This window comes from Zalophus californianus, chromosome 7 (genome assembly GCF_009762305.2).
Source record: "Zalophus californianus isolate mZalCal1 chromosome 7, mZalCal1.pri.v2, whole genome shotgun sequence".
In the NCBI taxonomy this organism is placed as follows: domain Eukaryota; kingdom Metazoa; phylum Chordata; class Mammalia; order Carnivora; family Otariidae; genus Zalophus; species Zalophus californianus.
The window spans coordinates 94,429,477-94,442,351 of record NC_045601.1 but is presented as its reverse complement, the minus strand read 5'-3'; the positions used below and the strand labels follow the sequence as shown (position 1 = coordinate 94,442,351).

Below are 12,875 nucleotides of genomic sequence, written 5' to 3'. Positions count from 1 at the left end.
ATACTACAATATGGATAAAATACGTAACTACTGTATTACAAGAATGAGGGCTGTTATGGGGAGGGTCACATGATTATCTGTTCTTCAAGGCAGAAATGAGCTCTTTTTTCCCTATTTCTGATGTTAGAGGAGTAGAAGGAGAGCTGTGATTTGATGGCGTACAGCGGAGTGGCCTCTGTGTAGTGCAGCTAGTGCTGCTTCCCCTCACGTCTGGTGTTGGCAGCGCTTGAGAACCGGATGTCCCTGAATAACACCAGCCCTTCTTGGTGGTATCATGGCTGCTTCCTGTATTTGAATCCATATTTTAAGTGCAGATGAAACACGTGAATGTTTTAGGAATGGAATTAGAGATAGCACTGTAAGTTGAAGTAGGAGTATAAGCAAGGGAAGGAAGCTCTTGATGGACTTTGATGTATGACAAATGGATGAGTAGCCTCTTCCTTGATGGAGGGTAAATGTACAAGATGGTGGGGAACACTTGTCTAAATCCCTGTCAGTGTCAGGAAGTGGCTTGGAGGGACTTGAATCTACCTGCCTCTTCCCTACTAAGGTACCCAAATTAACACACAATTTATAGAAAGTGTGCTTGCTATGCAAATGTGTCTTTAAGCTAAGTCCCTAGCGACCAGAATTCTACTCCCAGGTATATATGACATAGAAAATCTGGAGCTACTGATGTCCTTCATAGTACTTTATACTTAATATTTGATAATGCTTTATGTATATCCAGGATTATGTTCTGCATTATGGAGGATTTATAACATTTGTAGTTTGAGAGAGTAGAAAGAGACTTTTCATGAAACAGAGAACAAGGCAAAATAATCACATGCCAGAATATTTGATATAGTCTGTAAGAGTTATGAAAAAGTAAAGAGGATATTGCTACAGACTGGATTAATCTAGGAAGGCATCATTGAGCTGACAGTATTTGAACTGAATCTTAAAAGATAAGGCAGAAAGGGGGTAGCAGAGCTATTCTGGTGGGTGGGATATTGTGCCAACTACACCATCAAATGTTTGACTAATTTTCTGAGGAACTGAAAATGTTGAACTGGGTCAACAGATAGGAAACCTTTGTCAAAGCCATAAAACTGCTTTCTAATATTTTCAGTTGCAAACCTATGTATTTAAACGTCTCTTGGAATAAATCCTCCTCTCTCTTTACCCCAGGCACAAACAATAGCTAGTATTCTCACTGTTTGAATTTCAAATAATGTAATGGAAATGTAAATTTAGTAATAAGACTTGATTTCCCATGGCCTATAAGAGAAAATGATAACAAATCAATTTCTTTTTTTGACTTTATTTTTCTGTGCTCTTGTTTCATTCTCCATTTACTTGGATAAACATAGATGCATCATTGGTCCATATTGACTTTTTATTTTTTTTTTAAGTTTTTTTATTTATTTAAGTAATCTCTACACCAAACATGGAGCTCGAACTCACAACCCCAAGATCAAGAGTCAAATGCTCTTCTGACTGAGCCAGCCAGGCACCCTGAGTCCAAACTGACTCTTTTTTTTTTTTTTTAAAGATTTTATTTATTTATTAGAGAGAGAGAATGAGAGATAGAGAGCATGAGAGGGAAGAGGGTCAGAGGGAGAAGGAGACTCCCCGCCGAGCAGGGAGCCCGATGTGGGACTCGATCCCGGGACTCGATCCTGGGACTCCAGGATCATGACCTGAGCCGAAGGCAGTCGCTTAACCAACTGAGCCACCCAGGCGCCCCCAAACTGACTCTTAAGCAAGTTTCAACCTTTCCTCCCCAGCCAAGTAAAGCCATATTTTTGTAATCTGCTGTTAGCTGCTTAACTTGGAAAGCTTCAGTTTACACCATATCTTTCATGAATTAGAGTTTGGCTGCCTCTCTTCCATTCATCTTGAAAAAATGTCCAAAGTGCTATGTAGTTTAAAAATTTAGAACCAAGTAAAGTTGAACAATTTTCTACTGGGCTACATTGTCAAAATGGGAAAGGAAAATTACTTTCTTTTGTTTTTTTTGGAAGACATTTGCCAGTTGGAGCCTCAACAAAGATTGAGTTTGGGAGGCCCTTAATTGTGCATCAAAAGGTTATTGCAGAAGATAACATAAGGGAGATGTCATAAAGAAGAAAATTTGAAGCTCGGTAATAGAAAGCTGTGTGAAGAAATAGGCATTCTGCCAATTAACTGGGTGCTTGAAATAAATAGTTTGGAATTAAAGAAACAGTTGCAAATTTCAAAGACTTGATTAACTTAGTTCATAGGGAAACGGGAATGGGGAACAAACTTCCGGTTGTAGTAGTTTTAAAGCAGACTTACTATTCATTGGAGTTTTGCTCCAAAATGTTTAGTTTTTATAAAGTTTAATAATGTAAAATCAGAAGAATTGTTAATCTGATATTTTATGTTAAGTCGAAATAAAATTCCAAGTATATTTGGGTGAAATGAATTATGATCATAGGAGTTCAGTCTTGAACTGTTGACTGTCTCAGCCATTAGTAAATATTTCCGAAACTGGGCATAGAGTGATTATGAGTGTGTGTAGGAAGGATATCCAACAAAGTATATAAATGGTATCTGACCCTTGGGTCTTCTTATCTGTTGAGTAATCATGACACAATTATATAAATAACCAATTAATAATAAAAAAACATTTGTGTGTATCAGGGAGATGTACAGGAGAACATTAAATGTTCATCTTTCCATAAATGTCCAGCTCTTTGTATGTTGCATTAGTTTGAGGTGAAGTACATTTCTTTAAGGTTTTATTGCTACACTTCTTTTAGGCATTGTCACACAAACCAAAAAGCAAGAAAGGAGATTGCATTCTTTACTGAAAGGTATTTTTGCTGGATGTAGAATTTTAGGTTGGCAGGTTCTTTCTTCTTTCTTGCAAGATTTTATTTTTAAGTAATCTCTACACCCAATGTGGGGCTCCATCTTACAACTCTGAGATAGAGTCGCATGTTCTACTGACTTAGCCAGACGGCCTTTTTTTATCTTTAAAGATTTTAAGGTAGGTACTTTTAACATGTTTAATATATAGAATTCTTCTGTCTTCTGGCTTCCATTTTTGCTATTGAGAAGTCAGCTGATAGTCTAGCTGTAGCTCCCTTGAGAATAAGATAGTCACCCTCCTATCGTGATAGCCCACACTGAGATACCATGGATCTATATGGGGGCCGGGATCGCTATGAGGACTGAAGCAGCAGAGATTATGACAGAGAGTTTGATTCCAGGATAGGCAGTAGCAGGAGAGCATTTGGTAGTGGGTACTGTACGGACGACGACTACAGAGGAGGCGGGGACTGCTATGAAGATGGATATGACAGATGAGATGATCGGTCATGGAGCTCCAGAGACGATTACTCTCAGGATAATTACAGGCATGATGATAGAGGTCTCCTCCCCTCTCCCCTCCCTCCAAAAAAAAACCAAACTGAATGTAAAGCCTTGGAGTACTCCTAAGGAAGATGATTCCCCTTCTAGCACCTCCCAGTCCACCTGAGCAATCTCTATCTTTGGAGGGGGAAAGCCTGTTGACACAGCTGCTAAAGACTGAGAAGTAGAAGAGCGGCTGCAGGAGGAGCGGGAGAAACTGAAGGGCCAGCTGGGTGAGCCAAAACAGTGGCCTTGGGGGAGACACCCAAGCTGGTGAAGTGAAGAAATTCAGGAACAGAACAGTCCTGGACAGGAAGTGAGCCATCACAGACTGGACCTCAGCCACAGCTGGGAGAAATGCAGGAAAGAGAGAGAGGGAGAAGTCTCTAGAAAATGAAACAATAAGGAGGAAGATGTCCCTCTCCAACTTCTAAGCCTCCCAAACCTCAACAGCCTCTAAAGGTAATGCCAGCCCTTCCACCAAAGGAGAGTGCTTGGGTGACGCAAAGTCCTAACCCTCCTGCTCCATCTCAAAGTTCAGACACAGAGCAGTAATTCCCACAAGCAGTGGGGGGAAAGTAGTTCCGGATCAATCATCTGAGGAAGGAACAGCAAGGAAAGATGAAAATAAAGTAGATGGGCTGAGTGTCCCAAAGGGCCAAAGTGGGAGCTCCAGCTGCGGTCCAGGAAATGGAGAGAACAAAGACCACTGGAAGGAGTCAGACAGGAAAGATGGCAAAATGGATCGGGACTGCTGATCTGTACCAGCCAGAGACCTGAAGAAAATCCGTCTTCCAAGTTAAGTTCTGTAAGAGGTATGCTGCTCTTTCGGTTGGGGGTTAAGATGAGAATGAGGGAGAAGATTATACCAAATAGACCTCTGCATTCTGTGCTTTCTCCGGGTCTCTTCACCCTGGAATATTCGAGAGCAAATCAAACCTCTCTCCAGACGAGACGATAAAACTCACCATCTCCTCAAGACCTTTCTTTGAAAAAAAACGAAAACAAAAAAACCCGAATGAAATCTCTTTTGCACACTGCTGCAGCCTTTAAAATATTGAAATAACTGGAGAATCACCAGTGTAGCCAGAGAGAAAGAGACGTACAGCTTTTCGTGGAAAAGTTGTGCATTTTTATGACACATGCAGTTGCCTGTGTGATTAGTGCTGGGGAGGGGGTGGGGAGGCCTCCATTTAGTAAAATGGCAGTGACATGATACAGTGTCTGGAATCCGGTTGGGCAGTAGGGCAGGCTTAAGGAAGAGTGTGAGATTTCTTTTTATTTTTTATTTTTTTTTTAAGATTTTATTTATTTGACAGAGAGATAGCCAGAGAGGGAACACAAGCAGGGGGAGTGGGAGAGGTAGAAGCAGGCTTCCCGCGGAGCAGGGAGCCCAATGCAGGACTCGATCCCAGGACCCCGGGACCGTGACCTGAGCCGAAGGCAGACGCTTAATGACGGAGCCACCCAGGCGCCCCAGAGTGAGATTTCTACCTCTTAATTCTTATTATCCTGTTGTGACATATATGAATTCTCATACATTATCTGAATAAATTTTCCATCCTTGGAAAGGTAGGTTTAGTCTCTGAAGTTGTTTTTGTCTCCAGGAGGCTGCCTGCCCCTCCTCTTAGTTAATTCTGAGTTCCTGGGACCAGCCTGGGGCAGTTCCTTCATTTTTACCCCTCAGCGGGGTAGTGGGGAGGGACTCTCTCGGCCATTAAGAATAGGACTGCTTGGTGACCAGGATAAGTGGGAGAGTCGTGGTTTGGAAAGAAACTGGGGGGAGGTGGCACATCATTTTGCACGAGTGATGGGGAGCTGGTATGACCAGTGGTGAACACTGGGGCAGAAGGCACTTGGGGGTCGTCCTGTATAAGAAAGGGTTTTGCCCTTTGTTAAACAGCATCCCTTCTGAAAGTTCTGAGATTTTGAACTGTTGAGATCTCGAAGCTTTAAAAATCTTGTCCTGGTCTTATGTTCCCTCGTGCTACTCCTTGCTGTTACCTCCCAAAAAGGCAGTTTCTGTTTAAATTACATACCTGCTCTAGGCATTCTGTATCAGCCCCAGGGAGCAGAAGCAAATGAGGAATCACTGCTTTTCTCCAGGAGATCTTGGCTTTTTCATGTCTTAGACTCTCACTCCTTTCCTCCATTCCTATTCTACTTCTCTGGCCCCTTTTATACGTCAGAAAACTCTGGAATTAATGGCCTTAGGTAATGCGTGAGGGTTGATAAATAGGGACAGGTAAATTGTGAGCCGTTCTTACAACCATGTTTGGGGCTTTTGTTTTTGTTATTATGCGTTTCCCTCTCCACTGAAATCCCACACCAGTGTTTGGATTTATAATGTGGCCTCAACCAATGTGTGGGTTTATTTGTTTGTTTGTTTTAACATCCCTTGAGAGAGAACAAATGATAATGGAGAGAACTGTTTAACAAGGTCCTTGTTTCTCTTGCAGCATATTAGCTGGACTTGTGTGCTTTTATGTGCACTTTTGTACGGTCAGCCTAGTAGACAGTATCCTTACGGGTGTTATTGGTACCTGCAGAGAAATGACATCTTAGTCTCTTGTTTACAAGCCCTTCTCCCATCAGTCCTAGGTTAGACCCTGCCTGGCCCTGCAGACATGTTGGTTTATGAGTGCTGTAGCAGTGGGCATAATGAATCATTTACCCAGTGGACATAAAATACCACATGAAGAACTTTAAATAATTGGCTTGGATTGGCCAGTAGCCAGGAAGTGGCTTTCAGAGAGAGATACCCAATGCTGAAAGTTTTTTTTTTAAACTCTTTGCTGTAGAGGATGAAAAGGTAGGGTTTGCCTTCTTCAGGTCTACTCCTTCCAAATATTTGTCTCCAAAAAAATCTGTTTTTTCCCACTCCCCTTTCCTGCTCCCCCCACCCCCCGTTAAAACAGAAATGGCGATTATGTCCTGCTCCTTAATACATGTAAAATTTGTACAAAATATCTTCTATGAAAATGATTTGTAAACTGTAGACTTATTACCTGGCAGTTGTCTTGAGATGTAAAATCCCATCCTTTGAGTTGTGGGTTTTTCTTTTTGTTGTCTCCAAAAAAATCTGATCTTTAAAGTTCAAAAAAAAAACAAAACAAAAAAACCAAACACAAAAGGTAGCCACCTTGCTTGTTGTCTCCTTTTAAGATACTCTGATTCACTTCTGCTTGATTTAAATGTTCTGTTTGTTGAGCAGTGGGATTCTTTTTATTTTCTCAAGTTTCACTAGGCTTCTTGAATCTCTTGATTGGTGCTCTTATCCTTATTCTTTCTTCTCTGTCTGGGATTCCAAACGTATTTTAGATCTTCTTAGTCGGTCCTTCACATCTCATTCTAATATCTGCATTTTCTTTTTTATTCTTTATCTGTTGAATTATAGATTATTTCTCTTGAACCATTTCCCATTTTATTCTCTATACTGTTTTGTCAGTTCTGCTGCCATTAGGTTCTAAATTTTGGCTATTGTAATTTCTAGAAGTTCTGTTTGGTTCCTTTAAAGATCTCCTATGTTAGGGGTGTCTGGGTGGTGCAGTTGGTTAAATGTCTGATTCTTGGCTTCTGCTCAGGTCATGATCTCGGGGTCATGAGATTGAGCTCCATGTTGGGCTTCCCACTCAGCGGGGAGTCTGCTTGAGATTTTTTCTTCCTCTCCCTCTCCTCCTCCCCTACTCCCTGTGCAATTGCTCGCTCTCACTCTCTCAAATAAATCTTAAAAAAAAAAAAAAAAGATCTGTTAAGTGGATTTTTGTTCTTTGCAGTCAGTTTAAAATCTGTTGTCTTCTATAAATGTAGGTTGCTTTTTAATCTGTGTCTGATAATTCTAAGATTTAAAATTTGTGTGGTCTGTTTTTTTGTTGTTTGTGCTTGTTTTTCACTCCTGCTGTTTTGTTTCTTTGTGTGCCTGGTTATCTTTAACTGATTATTGCCCTTATATAGTTTTTTTCGGGGGTTCCCAGGATGAGTGTGCTCTCCTCTGAGAGGTACTCTGTTGGCTTCCCCCAGGCTTCTGGGGGTATTACCTGCCAAGGACTGTTTTTTTTTTTTAAATTTTTATTGTTATGTTAATCACCATATATTACATCATTTGTTTTGGTGTAGTGTTCCATGATTCATTGTTTGTTCATAACACCCAGTGCTCCATGCAGAATGTGCCCTCTTTAATACCCATCACCAGGCTAACCCATCCCCCTACCCTCCTCCCACAAGGACTGTTTTTAAACTATATTTAGGATGTGGCTCCCTGGTTCATCAAAATTGTGGATGTGTGCCTGGAGTGGCTAAGCTTCTGAAAGACTTTGTTTTTCCTACTTTTTTGTTTTCCTGACTTGTCCAGTGCCAAAACTGCCTGCTTTTCATTCTCCTGTGGTTGGGGAAGAGATGTAGGGTCAATTCTAGTTCATTGGTTCCTTGAGAATGTCGTCCTTTGGGGTCCCATTTTAATGTAGGGAGGGTCTCCTTTGGGATCCCATGTTTGGCAGGCTCTAATCCTTATCTTTTGTGACTTTGCCCCTTGAGGCTGAGGATCTGAAGTACAAGTGGATGCCATTGGCTGATGCCTTCTGGGCAAAACTGGCTTTGGTTCTCCTGGGCTTAGATTTTCCTCAAAAAAGGGGCAGTTCCTCTTGTCTTGTCAGTTTTTTAGTTCTTGCAAACTAATTTTTATTTTATTTTATTTTTTATTTAGTTTTATTTATTTGAGGGAGACCTTGCATCTGGGCATGTGGGGCGAGGGACCGAGGAAGAGAGAATCTCGAGCAGACTCTGCCCTGAGCACGGAGCCCAACTTGGGGCTTGATTTCACCACCTCGAGATCATGACCTGAGACAAAATCAAGAGTCAGATGCTTAACTGACTGAGCCCTGAGCCACCTAGATGCCCCTTGTAAACTAGTTTTTAAAAAATGGTTTATCCACCATTTTTCATTATTTTCACTGGAAAGTAGATCTGAATAACTTAATTAGAAACTGCCTAATGGCTAGGTCTAGAACCCAAGAGCCTGCATCTATTGCTGTGCTATTGGAGACGCAGCAAACTCTGTGCCCCTACCCCCACAGCGTATTCTTTGCAGCCTCTGTCTAGACAGAATACTGACTAGGAGGGAGGATGGGATCTAATTTTTTTAAAAGGTTAAGGGGTGCCTGGATGGCTCAGTTGGTTGGGCAGCTGCCTTTGACTCAGGTCCTGATCCCAGGGTCCTGGGATCGAGCCCCGTGTCGGGCCCTCTGCTCAGTGAAGCCTGCTTCTCCCTCTCCCTCTGTTGCTCCCCTGCTTGTGTGTGCTCGTGCGTTCTCTCTTTTTCTCTCTCTGTCAAATAAATAAATAAAACCTTAAAAAAAAGGTAAAATAGCTTCATAACTATTGTCATTTATTTGATGAATTATTGTATGCTCTGATTATAAATTTTTAGTCTTCTGGAGTTTCATTATATTTTTCAGAATATTTTTTCTTCTTTTTCTTTGTTTTTTCAGTTTGAATATTGTCACCCTCCATAGTTTATATATTCCGGTTTGTAAACATTTCACCAGGTATTGTGATGAGAGCTGGGAATATAATAAGTATAGCAAATTTCTTTGTGCTTAGGTTCATATAGCAAAGGAGATACCATATAAATGCTTATAGTATAGTACATAAGTACTATAATACCACATGTTCAAGCACAGAAGACGAAATAGCTATTACTGAGAAAATCTGGGGAGACTTTATAGAGATAATGTGTTAGCTATGTAGACATTTCCCAGTAGTAACAGGGTATAGAAGGGCATTTCCGATGTGGGAAATAAGTGTAAAGACACAGAGATAAAAGCCATGGTGTGCTATAGGGAGTGCACGTAGATTGATAGAATTGGAGGATGAAATATATTTGGGGATGAAAATTAAAAGCAGGAAGAGTTCAAGGCCTGGGGGTTGGGGGGGAAGAGACTGATGGATCCAGGGAGCCTGTGTAGTGGGGATGTGGAGTAGGTGAGCAGGGAGGGTGAGGAGGTATGGTTGGGGGGAGTATATGTATGTTGAGGGGTGGGGGGGTAGTTGTGAACTGGGCTCTAACCTTGGGAGTGAGCTGCCGAGGTAGAGTGTGAGTGGGCAGAATGTGCCAAGGACTGTAAGACTGGTGTTGAGGGGATCATCCATATGGATGTATCTGTCATTTGGGGCAGTGGCAAGAAGGTGCATGTTACAGTGTTGACAGAGTTTGGGTTTGGGTAGTGTCTGTCCCAGTTTTAGCACTGAAAGCCCTATGTCTTGAGAAACCCCTAAGTCCTGGGAAAACTGGGATGGTTGGTCACTCTAGTGAGTGCCAGAAGGGCTGGATGAATTTGAGGCAGTTCATGGTAGAGAGCAGTCATCTGTAGGGGGAGGTACTGGCCACAATGGAGGGAGAAGGGAGGAATGAGTTTATGTCCATTTACGATAGAGCTCTGTTCTCAGGAGGCAGCAGAGGTAGGGGAGCATTCAGAAAGAGGTTGAGCCTGTGGGGGCTAGTTACTATAGGACAAAGTAGAACATATTTTGGAATGCGTTCAACAGAGGGAATATACAAATGAGTGAGGTAGATAGATAGGGGTCAGAGCTTAATCAAATGAGAATGAATGTAGGATCACTGGTAGGTCTCCAGAGGGGTCTATTTTTTGGGTATCCACTGAGAGTAAGGATGAGAGACGTAAATGAAAAATGAACAAAAGACTCATCGATAGTTTTCGTATAAAGTTGTTTCAGTTCTGACTCCAGGTGTCTACCAGGCTTTTATCCTCCTGGTTGGAATAGAATAATGCATATACTCTTTTCTAGTTGACTTTTTCCACTGTGCCTTATTTCCCTAAGGTTCCATATTTTTATACTTAACTCCTTGTCTTTTGTGGTGTATTTATATATTAGGTCTCAGCAATAGATCAAAGTTTTTAAATAAATTTTCTTAATACTGCTGTTTTGGTGTTCAGTATCAATGATTACACAGTATTTTGTTTATTGTTGTTTTATATTTTGCTATATTATTGCCATTTTTCTAGGCCACAGCCTGGAACTGACTCAGCCTATAAATTGGCCACTGCGTCCTGTTTCCCAGTTCAGGACTGAGGTGTGTGTGTGTGTGTATGTGTGTGTGTGTACGTATATGAGTCAGAGATAGAAATTGATTGATTGATTGAGATTGGTTAATTAAAAGTGACTCACTTCCATCTTCTGTGCCCTTATGTGGCTTACTAGGTTTCCTGCCTTTTAGGAGCATCAAGCTTTTCTCAGTAAATCTTAATGCTATTAATGCTGCCTGGCTGGGGCGCCTGGGTGGTGCAGTTGGTTAAGCATCCTACTCTTAGTTTTGGCTCGGGTCATGATCTCAGGATGGTGAGATCGAGCCCTACATCAGGTTCCGCACTCAGCGTGGAGTCTGCTTAGATTCTCTCTTCCTTTCCCTCTGCCCCTCACCACTGTGGGCACACGCTCTCTGTCTCTCTCCAATAAATAAATAAATGTTTAAAAAAAAAAAATGCTGCCTGGCTACCCTGTGCAGTGCGGTTCTGTAAGCTTCAGCTAAGGCCAGTGCCCTACCAGTGCCATTGGTGACTTGCAACTCAGTTTATCTACAGTTGTTTGAGTAGACAGTCTGAGGTGGGTTCTGAAAATAGGTTCCTGGGATGGATCACCTTGTTGGCTCTCTTCCACTTTAATGAGTGTGCTTCCTTTCATTCTGCCCATCTGTAACTCATGTAAGCAAGGTTAAGCATCAGGCTTGGGGGACGTTGAGGCCCTTACAGACCTTTCACTCTTCCGCTCCATGCTAGAAACCAGGCTCTTTCCTCTTTGGGTGGCTGCTTCTTTCAGATTTAATTGTTAGTAGAGTCAACTTCTCTTTTATAAGGTTTCGCTATGGTTAAATAATACAGTTAATTTATAAGGTAGCTTTGTTATCTCTTGGCTCTGTACCTGGCTCATAGAAGATGCTGAAGAACTATTTGTGTGATGGGGTGGGATGGAGTGGAATGTACCTGGCAGATTGTAAGTTTCTGGTCCTCTTATGTCCAGCTCAGGAATTACTGCTGTTTTGATTTATTTAGGAGACTTTGAAGAATTCTTGTATAAATCACCCAGTTTGGTGGGGTGGGGTGGGGGGGATGGAGAAAGGTTTTCATGTAGAAGAGAAGAAATGAGCATATGTATAGGGAATTAATCTTTCTCTCTAGTATAAATTTTAGTATATTTAAAATGTGCCTGTGTTATTAAAAAAAAAAAAGCAGTAATAAAGTAACCAGACGATTGATTTTTACATTGATCAGCTTGGCAGAATTACTGAGATATCAACATATTAATTAGAATCTCAGGGTATTAAATTATTGTTTGCTTTCTAACTGAATGTTTCGAATGATTATAAATGACAAAGAATTTGTAACATACCATGCTATCCATTTTGGTTAACTAACACAGTGATAATTATTTCCTTTTTTTATTTTATTTTTTTATTTCCTGTTTTCTCTGTTTACTAAAAATTCCTAAAAATGTACTGATTATTAACAATTTATTTTTCATTTTTTCCTATTATGTGGCTCTCTTTTATACAACTAAATGCAGAGAGTATGTTTTAAGAATTGGATTGTGGGGGTGTCTGTTTGGCTCATTTGGAAGAGCATGTGACTCTTGATCTCAGAGTTGTGAGTTTGAGCCTCACATTTGGTGTAGAGATTGCTAAAACATAATAAAGTACAAAAAAAAAAGAATTGGATTATAAATAGAAAACACGTTTTAAACTAACTTTTATTTTAGGTTGATAAGTGTTCTGGTTATTTATTAGTATGTAACAACTACCCCCAAATCTAAAATAACAATTCTAAAACCCAATATCAAAAGTTAAAACCAAAACCAAACTCTAAATCTAAAACAATAACCAGTTCATAATATTTCACAATTTTGAGGGGCAGGGATTTATACTGGGCTCTCCACAGGGCAATTTTTCTGATCCACATGGTATCACTTGGGGTTACTTGGTTGGCATCTAGTCTGGTGTAGGTCCAAGGCAGCTTTACTCACATGCTCAGTACTGAGGTCAGGACCTGTAGAAGGCTGGACTCTGCGGGGATCCTCTTCATGTGATCCTGAAAGCAAGGAGGTTAGACTTCTTTGGTGACCCAGGACTTTAAAAGAACAAGGCAGAAGCTGTCAGTCCTCTCAAAGGTCAGGCATGGGACTGGCATGGCATCACTCATGCCATATTGTTAGTCAAACCAGTCTTAGTCCAGCCCAGATCAAAGGGAAGACAGATAGATTTCAGTTCTTCATGCGTAGAGCTTAATGGGAATGTCAGATAATTTGCAGCCATTTTTAAACCCCACAGTAAGATTAATAATAGGTCACAGTGCATTTGAGAAACACAGTGCCCTTTATAGATCACAATACTACCAATATAGAACGAAATTTATTAGTAATAGTGATAGCAGTCCTGGGGCGCCTGGGTGGCTCAGTTAGTTAAGCGTCTGCCTTTGGCTCAGGTCATGATCTCAGGGTCCTGG

At 41.1% G+C, this 12,875-nt stretch overlaps 1 protein-coding gene and 1 pseudogene across 1 annotated transcript in view; both read left to right on the top strand.

The window, feature by feature from the left end:
* PRIM2 (DNA primase subunit 2) overlaps positions 1 to 12,875 on the top strand; it is a 304,959-nt gene that overhangs the window by 37,788 nt on the left and 254,296 nt on the right.
* On the top strand, positions 2,257 to 4,448 carry LOC113926774 (annotated as a pseudogene).